Source organism: Rhinichthys klamathensis, unplaced genomic scaffold (assembly GCF_029890125.1).
Source record: "Rhinichthys klamathensis goyatoka isolate OS25496 unplaced genomic scaffold, OSU_Roscu_1.1 h1tg000050l_1, whole genome shotgun sequence".
In the NCBI taxonomy this organism is placed as follows: domain Eukaryota; kingdom Metazoa; phylum Chordata; class Actinopteri; order Cypriniformes; family Leuciscidae; genus Rhinichthys; species Rhinichthys klamathensis.
In genome coordinates this window covers 2537284-2544491 of record NW_026606596.1, presented here as the reverse complement: position 1 = coordinate 2544491, position 7208 = coordinate 2537284, and the positions used below count along the sequence as shown (strand labels likewise).

Sequence of the window (7208 nt, the reverse complement as noted above, 5' to 3'; positions counted from 1 at the left end):
GTACCGTTTGTCTGCAGAGGAGAAACAGAAACGTCTGTCCAAGGGACTATGTCTTTATTGTGGTCGACCCGGACATTTTGCTTCTTCCTGCCCGGCAAAAGCCAACGCTCGCCAGTAAACGAGGGGATACTGGCGAGCGCTACTTCCACCACCCCATCCACTGGTTCTCGCTCCATGCTTCCAGCCTCAGTCATTCATAAAGGTGCTGTCCACCAACTCTCTGCCCTCATTGATTCAGGGGCCGAAGGGAATTTTATTGATTTTTCTTGGGCCTCAAGGAGAGGCATTTCTTTTCAGTCTCTCTCTCCTATTATTACTGCTCTTGCCTTAGATGGCAGGGTACTGACCACTATTTCTCAGACCTCTGTTCCTTTAGAGCTTATCACCTCTGGTAATCACCGAGAAGAAATAGTGTTTTTTGTTTGTCACTCACCCCTCACGCCCGTGATTCTCGGTCACCCCTGGTTAACCACTCACAATCCTCACATAAACTGGTCTGAGAGCACTATCTTATCATGGAGTCCACATTGCCATGCCCATTGTCTTGTGTCTGCCTTGTCTCCTGTCTCCTCTGTCCCTGTGTTGCAGGAGGAGCCGATCGATCTTTCCAGAGTTCCTGAGGTCTACCACGATCTGAGGGCGGTCTTCAGCCACTCCCGGGCCGCATCTCTTCCTCCGCACCGTCCCTATGATTGCGCCATCAACCTTCTTCCTGGCACTTCTCCGCCTAAGGGGCGGTTGTTCTCCTTGTCCGCCCCCGAACGGGCGGCCATGGAGAAATATCTATCAGAGTCTCTGGCGGCCGACATTATTCGTCCTTCCTCCTCTCCGGCGGGGGCGGGGTTCTTCTTCGTGAAGAAGAAGGATGGTTCTTTGCGCCCCTGCATTAATTATCGGGGGCTGAACGACATCACCATAAAGAACCGGTACCCCCTGCCGTTGATGTCGTCGGCCTTCGAGATCCTGCAGGGGGCAAAGTTCTTCACGAAGCTGGATCTCCGCAACGCATACCATTTGGTTCGGATCAGGGAGAGGGACGAGTGGAAGACGGCCTTTAACACCCCAACGGGGCACTTCGAATACCGGGTTCTTCCCTTCGGTTTGACTAACGCCCCAGCCGTCTTCCAGGCACTCGTCAACGACGTGCTGAGAGACATGATCAACAAGTTTGTCTTTGTGTATCTGGATGACATCTTGATCTTTTCTCGTTCACTCCAGGTACACATTCAGCACGTCAGACGGGTGCTGCAGCGGCTGCTGGAGAACCAACTGTTTGCTAAGGCGGAGAAGTGCTCCTTCCACAACCAGTCGGTTCCGTTCTTGGGACACATCGTCTCGGTGGAGGGGATTTGTGTGGATCCCGCTAAGGTAAGAGCCGTCTCCGACTGGCCCACACCTGGCAATCGAAAATCACTACAAAGTTTTATTGGGTTTGCTAATTTTTACAGGCGGTTTATCCGTAATTTTGGCCAGGTGGCAGCTCCTCTGACTGCGTTAACCTCCACAAGGACGCCGTTTTGCTGGTCCTTGTCCGCTCAGGCGGCCTTTGATGAACTCAAGAAGAGGTTTTCATCCGCCCCTATATTAATTACTCCAGACCCTACCCGACAGTTCATTGTGGAGGTTGATGCATCAGAGATAGGTGTCGGAGCGGTTCTTTCCCAGCGATCTTCCCTTGACAACAAATTGCACCCTTGTGCATACTTCTCTCACCGATTGTCTCCCACAGAACGGAACTACGACATCGGCAACCGTGAGCTGTTGGCTGTGCGGCTGGCTTTGGGGGAGTGGCGCCACTGGTTGGAGGGTGCTGCAGAGCCTTTTCTAGTTTGGACCGATCACCGGAACTTGGAGTATATCCAGACCGCCAAACGGTTGAATTCCAGGCAGGCAGGCTCGCTGGGCACTAAAAGATGTCAAGCCTGATGCGCTCTCTCGTCAGTTTCCTGTCCCGGAGGACGCAGCCCCCCCAGACACCATCCTCCCAGGTCGTGTGGTGGGGTCCGTCACCTGGGACATCGAGAGACGCGTCAGGCAGGCCCAGTCGGGGGCTGAGGTACCAGAGAGGGTCCCGGCGGGCCTGCTGTTCATTCCGGAGTCAGTTCGGCCGGGGGTTCTGGAGTGGGGCCACTCTTCCAGGCTGGTCTGCCACCCGGGAGTAAGGAGAACGTTGGCTTCCATTCGCCAGCGTTTCTGGTGGCCTGGCATGGGGGGGGGATGTCCGTGGTTTTGTAGTCGCTCTGTGCCCAAAACAAGTCCTCTAATTCTGTACCCGCTGGTTTGCTCCAACCCCTTCCCGTTCCCTCCCGTCCCTGGTCCCACATTGCGCTGGACTTTGTGTCAGGGTTACCAGAGTCCAGTGGCAATACGGTTGTCCTTACTGTAGTGGATCGCTTTTCCAAGGCGGTCCACTTCATTCCCCTTCCCAAACTCCCCTCAGCCAAGGAGACCGCCCAGAAGGTCGTCGACCACGTCTTTCGGATCCATGGTCTTCCGGAGGACGTGGTCTCCGACCGGGGGCCCCAGTTCATCTCCCATTTCTGGAGGGAGTTCTGTCGACAGATTGGCGCTACCGCTAGTTTGTCGTCAGGATTCCATCCACAAACCAACGGCCAGACCGAGCGTGCGAACCAGGACCTCGGGAGGGCTCTCCGCTGTCTGGCCTCTCATAACCCTTCTTCCTGGTGCCAGCAGCTTACGTGGGTTGAGTATGCTCACAACACCTTGCCGGTGTCGTCTACTGGATTATCCCCGTTTTCTTGCTGTCTTGGGTACCAACCTCCTCTGTTTCCTTCACAGGGTCCTGAAGCTGCGGTTCCCTCAGTTCAGGCGTTTATCAATCGGTGCCGGCGAACCTGGAGGAGGGCCATGGAAGCACTTCTAAGAACTAGGGACCGCACCAAGAGATTGGCGGACCGCCGTCGGGCTGAGGCACCCAGATGTGTTTGTGGACAAAAGGTGTGGCTCTCCACCAAGGACCTGCCCCTTAAGGTGCCATCCAAGAAGTTGGCACCACGGTTCATTGGGCCATACCCCATTGTTAAGGTGGTCAGCCCGGTGGCAGTTCGGCTTCGGCTCCCGCATCCCCTTCGTCGAGTGCACCCGGTGTTTCATGTGTCTTGTGTCAAACCTTTTATTCGTTCCCCCTCTTCATCTCCCTCCATCCCTTCAAACCCCCCTCCCCCCTTGATGGTTGGTGGCGCCCCCGCCTTCACTGTTAGGAAGATTCTGGATTCCAGGCGTCGGGGCAGAGGATACCAGTACCTGGTCGATTGGGAAGGGTACGGTCCGGAGGAGAGATGTTGGGTCCCGACCCGGGACATTCTGGACCGTTCTCTTATTGAGGAATACCATCGATCCACTCCTCGTCCTGGGAAGCCTGGTGGCGTTCCTGGGGCGGGGGGTACTGTCAGGACTCTGGTTTGATCTTCAGCCTTTCTGCTGTGTTTATCTTGTGTCTTGATTGTCTGTTCACTTCACTCTACCATCACAGGTGAATCCTATCCTAATTAGTGCTCTCACTCTCAGTGCTCACACACCTGTTTCTCATTTTCTGTACTGATTTTCTCCACTACTTATGCTTCTCTCTTTCTTTGTTTCTTTGTCAGTGTGTCTTGGTTTCCGTCCGTTTCACCACTGTCCCCTTGCCTGAAAGTATTGTTTTGGTTGCTTCTAGACCCTTTAAAGCCTTGTCTGAATATTTATTTTGTTTTGCTGTTTTATTTGCCTAGTTCCTGTTCCCTATCTCATCTCAGCCTCCTCAACCGGTTTTTGACCCCCTGCTTTCGTCCTGGATTATTGCCTTGGCTTTTTCCCTGAAACGGTTGGTCTGCTACTGGTTTTGACCTCAGCCTGTCCATTGGATTTCGCCTCTGTCTCGCTCCCTTACTTGGTGGCTCGGCTACTAATTTATTTTGTTTTGTATTGTGTTCCTTCAACCTGTTTGGACAATAAATCCTATTTTCAGTTGATCTGCTCTTGGGTTCCTGTTGTCTCTGCCCCACCCTAACACTTTTACACTTACTTGTGCTATTTTGTGTTATATAGACTAACATTGCTAAACATTCACAGGGTCTTCCATGACAAACGCACCTACTAAAGGATTAAATGTTAAATGATGACAGAATTCTCCTTCCTCTGTATTGATGGACAACATGAGATGCAGACACTCAAACACAGGACAAAATAATAATCAAATACAAATAGGTCTATTTATAAAACATTTATTTATTATAGTGCCACAAGTGATTAATTGAATATTAATTTTGTAACAATTTACTTAAAGTCTTTATATATAATTCCTTTAATTATTCCTTGTAGTGCACCATATAAATATTGTATGATCTCATGAATAATTGCAACCACAGTTATTATAATACATTATAATACTTATGTTATGCCTTTATAATGTACAGGTATAATGCATTAAAACACATAACAAACAAACAATTTCAGATGTAACAATGAATCTGCAATGATTATAATGCATTTTAACTTTGGTTACAATTATTTATGAAAAGATATAATGCATTCTAACATACATTATGAATACCTTTGTAATGCATATACACATAAAGGCTTTAAGTAAATTTTACTGAGGGAGAGAACCTATGTGTGTTTTTTTTTTTTTTTTTTTTTTTTTTTTTTGCTTAGATTGTCTTAAAGTAAGAAAGACCTTTTATGTCTGTTCAAAATTTACAGCATAAACAATTTGTGATTTAATGACTTGTTTTAACGGTTTTCTCACAGATCCATTGATAATTAGCTTTACATGGATAATCAGCCCGTCCTGATGAATGAGTTAGAGCACAGTTCTCTTTTACATGTCCACCAGGCTCTCCAGACGCCCAGAACCTGAAATTACAGATCAGCATTAGATATTCAGTGCTTCTTTCGGTGTGATTTGATACCTGTTAGAATCATTATTAGAAAAAAAAATCAGTTAAATTGAGTAATTTCTCACCCAGAGGTCATGTTTGTGCCATCAACCCATTTCCATGTGCCCTCCACATCACTGTCAGTCAGACCAATCCAGACATAGGCACCACCAGAAATGTTCTTAACAAATCCCTAAGAACAATTATATTATAATCTGTTAAATTACAAACTTTAATTGACTTCATATAAACATATTTTATCATCCATCCAAAGCAAGCACACACGACACATGCACACTTTGCATAGACATAATGATTTTTATACAAACTGATTCTATCCCCGAAACCTAAACACAACCCTCACAAAAAACATTCTGCACTTTTACATTTTCAAGAAAAATATATATGACCATAACGTAGGGTTTACCAGGACCACACACAGACACAGGTCTCATTCACTAAGCAAGCGTGCATACAGATTTGTGCGTGAAATATGCGAACGTTTTCACGAACAAATAATGATTCATCAATAACTTTCGTTCAAAAATGTATTTTAAATTACGAAAAAATGTAAGAGCAACTGAAACTAGGGCTAATGTGTCACAACACAGAAAGAAACAGACAGGTGTTATAGTGATAACAGTGCTTATTGAGCAGAGTGGTGAGAAACAGCGGGAACAGACGATGATGGTGAGAGGATGAGTGGATTCTCTGTGCAGGTGACGAGTGAACTAGAAGACAGGAGATCTGGAACAGGACGAGGGATCAAAGACGGACAGAAGACTGGAAGCTTGACGAGACGAATCACAGGTAGGTAGACAGGTAAAGGCGTAAGCGCGAGTCTCACCAGACTCAGTCTCATGGACTTAACGGACACGCGCACGCGGTGACGAAAGGAAAGGATGTACGGAATGCTTTTATATGCCGTTATATGGACACGGTTTGGCTGTGTTTTATGTAAATTACTTAGCCTATACCTCGGGCACGCAGACACTTATTTAGAATACTCCGAAAATAGGCGGAAAGTTTTCGCGAGAAGTTCAAATATGCGCATAAATACGGATAGAGTGCGTACATTTTAGTAAATGAGAATCACTGTCTTTCTCTCACTTGTTCCTCTGTGTTGTTTATGATGATCAGATCTGCTCCTCTCTCTGTACAGTATCTTCTGCTCTCAGTCCAGTTCTTCTTCATAGAGGACATGAAGTAAGAATGGCATTTATAGTAAATCCATCCATCTGTAAACACAACCAGTTCAACTATTAGGACTTTATCGTCATCCCTAATGAATTATGCAACTTGTTTTTAGTTATGTATATTTGTTTAGCTGCAGTTCAAAATTACCCATTTCACAAAGACTCTTCCACAGTTCATTTTTCGCTTGATTTAATTGGTCTCTTTGCTTAGTCAGGTTGTTAATCTGGTTTAATAATCCATTGCTTTCATTTTTTAAGTTTATGTTCTTGTTTAGTAGCCGATCTCTCTCTTCTGTGTAGTTTGTGCTCTTTGTATGGATGTGAACACACAGCACTATGACTGCAGTCAGCAGAAGAACACACAGCGACACCAAACACACTGCAGCGGCTCTGGAGCTTCTGTTCCTCACATAATCACTTCCTGAGCACCACAGATATGATGTTAAATGACTGAACATGTGCAAACTGTGATGATTTTATTAAAGAAATGAATGTGATTACCTGTCTGCTGAAGTGGTTGGTGTGTGTTCGTCTCTGTCCTGAAGTCATGATCTCTCACACAGTCTGCACTGTCATAGATTTCCACCACCATCTCAACTCTCTCTCTGTTCATTCCATTAGACTCAGTCCTGATCACATCACTATAAATACCATCAGACATTTCTGCTATTACTCTGTGCTAATGCTGAATGTTCTTTCTGTCATTCAACTCTGCCCGTCTTTGCAGCGTTTCTGCTTTTATCATCGCCTACAACTTTGTAAACACAACGGAACGGCATGCTTAAAATAAATGCGTGAAGCTCAAGATCACGTGACATAAAACCAGTATAAGTATGTTAAAAGCTGTTTAAATCTACAAATGATCTCCATCAACAGATCAGCATTAGATGTTCAGTGCTGCTTTCTGTGTGAAATGATACTGACTGTGAGAATCATTTATTAGATAATAATTTGTTCAATTCAGTGATTTCTCACCAGAGCACACATGCACTTCCTGAACATCACTGCAAGGTCCTGAAGCTCAGTCCGGCTCACACTCTCATCTCATAAATAACCTCAGATACCTTTAGTCTTATAGTTAGACATTAACATCTAATGCTAAATGCTCTCTCTGTGTAGCTCTGTTTAGTTTGGC

General features: G+C 46.1%; 1 pseudogene; it reads right to left on the bottom strand.

Annotated features, from left to right (window-relative positions):
* Window positions 1-4718: 4718 nt before the first annotated feature.
* LOC130082855 (CD209 antigen-like protein A) lies at window positions 4719-6818 on the bottom strand (annotated as a pseudogene).
* Between the last annotated feature and the right edge of the window lie 390 nt (window positions 6819-7208).